Below are 2,511 nucleotides of genomic sequence, written 5' to 3'. Positions count from 1 at the left end.
TTTTAATATCATGCTGTTTTAATCTTTGAGGCGTCATAATATGAGAGTAATACTATGGTAGTCTTTTTTTAACATCTGTTTTATTTATTCTAACGGCTTAGATATTCTCAAGGTCTCCAGATTGGAATGTGGGGCTTAGGAGAGTGACAAGGATGACAGCTTCCAGGTCCAGGACCCCAGCTCTGAGCTGGGAGGGGAGTTGCAGTAGGTGGGCAAGGAGCTGGTCTCTGAATCTGGGTCTCACCAAGCCTCTAGGGGCTTGGGGATGGAGCCTTCCTTGAGATCTGTTGGCACCTGTGTTTGGGCCACTGAGCAGGCACCGAGAATAACAAGTGAGGCATGTGAAGAAGGAGGTCGAGAGATGAGATCGCCAGCCCCCAGCTCTGTGCGTAGAAACATCAGCAGACATGTCCTTACCCATTCCTACCCACATCCCCAGGCACAGTTCCTCAGATACCTTCCTACGCGTATCATATTTGCCATAGTATACACGTTATTGCAGACCTTTTAGAGCTGTGCCCAGAATGTGCTAAATGAACGGTTTCCTACTTAATGTGATTCCGTCCCTCTTCTCTCTCGGACATTTGTTGTGCCTTCATCTGCTACATAAAGGGATTTATAAAGGCTGGATGCTAAATGATTCAGCTTCTGAGTATTCTTTGACCCAACTGCTCATTCCTGGGAAATTGTAGGTCAGCATGAAGCATGGGGCCTGCTGAGATCTTCTGTCTACTTAAGCATCCTGGGTTAGTCTGCACCTTCCCAGCCCCTGGGGTTTCCTGGGTCTGCTTCCACAGACCCCGGAAGGATCTGGGAGGAAGGCTATCCCAAGGTCTGGGAGTGAATTCCAGCCTCTGTCCTGAGTAGCTGGACACTGACAGGCTGGGCTGAAAGAGGAGGCCCCTTCCTGATGACTGCCTGATTTCAGCAATGAGGTCATGGCAGGCCAGCAAACTGGGTCCCTCCTTAGACCTGAAAGTCAAATATCAAGTGCGTTATTTTCTAAAAAGGGTGAGTCTTCAGTGAAAATAATCACTTTTCTAAATGTCTTTTCTTGCACACGTTCTGTCTATGGAGTGATGCTGCAGAACAGAATAAGGGCATGTCTCCTCATGAGAAATTAAATGCAAATTGTATTTTCTCCTTGACTTTCATTATCAAATTAGAGCTATGTTCTCTGAATTCCTACCCAGGCCTGCCGATTCCTCATTTCTGCCTCCTTTTCTATTCCTTTGCCTTCCATGGCCTTAATTTTTGGCTCACTTCTATTCTGGCATGAGAAATTCCAAGCAGGTCTGTCCCCCCTTTACCAACTCCGTATCCTTTTTCACCCCAACTCTGGCTTTCCCACTTTTTTTTTTTTTTTGGCAAATCTTCACACATACATTCCATACATGGTGTATGATCAATGGCTCACAATATCATATTAAAATATTTTAACTATCTTCATCATTTTTCTTATTTTTCAAAATTCTTCTGTTATTTTTGTGCATTTTCCCAAATGGTCTTCCAACTGGTTTTTGTTTATATACACAAAAATCATTTGTTTTTATGTTATCTTTTAAACCCCCTACTGAATCCCCAAATGACAAGCTAAGAAGAAAATACTGCAACTCATAGCACAAGCAAAGGGCTAACCTCCTTTCTCTATGATCAGTTCCTAGTAAGTGATAATGAAAAGACCAACAACCCAATAGCAAATGGGCAAACGTTATGAATTAATAGTCATTAAAAAAAGTATCATGACTGGCTTTTTAAAAAGGGTATAGATGCTTACTAAAATAATTTAAATAAACAAATTAAAACTCTTACTGAGATACCATATTTAATCTATCAGCTGATGAGGGGGAGAAGGCAGGGAAGAGGGAGGAGGAAGGGGGAAAGGAAGAAAAGGAGCAGTGAGAACCCAGATGTCGGGGACTGAATCATATGCCCCACAAAAGACATGTTTAGGTCCCAACCCCTGTTCCTGTGGGTGTGAACCCATTTGTAAATAAGGCCTTTGAAGATGTTATTAGTTAATATCTATCCAAACTGAATGATGGTAGGCTTTATTCCAATACAACTGAAATCATTATAAACAATGGAAATTGGATGTAGGAGGAGAAGCCTGGAGAGAAGCAAGAAGCTAGAAGTCAACAGAACCTGGAATAGAAAGGAGAAGATGCTGCCATTGTCATACAATGGAAAAGCCAAGGAACCTCAAAGATTGCAGGCTAAGCAGAAGATGCTGACCCCTGGAGAAAGCAAATCTAGCTTCTGAAACTGAGAGTCAAGACATTCCTGTTGTTAAGCCAAACTGTTGTATGGTATTTGTTTTAGCAGCTGGGAAACTAAAACATCAGAGTGCCATGGTGCATTCGGTTAGGGCTCCATTTGTTTACCAGCATCCAGCCTCTGTGTACAAAATAAATGATGAACTCTGAGTCCCAAACCCAAGAAGCAGATGCTTTCAGTAGTTACATGTGCTTAGGTGCTGGCCTATAGCCCAGTCCCTTTAGGAGGCAGGGC

The sequence above is a fragment of the Tamandua tetradactyla genome, chromosome X (assembly GCF_023851605.1).
Source record: "Tamandua tetradactyla isolate mTamTet1 chromosome X, mTamTet1.pri, whole genome shotgun sequence".
Taxonomy (NCBI): domain Eukaryota; kingdom Metazoa; phylum Chordata; class Mammalia; order Pilosa; family Myrmecophagidae; genus Tamandua; species Tamandua tetradactyla.
This window is presented reverse-complemented; position numbering follows the sequence as displayed.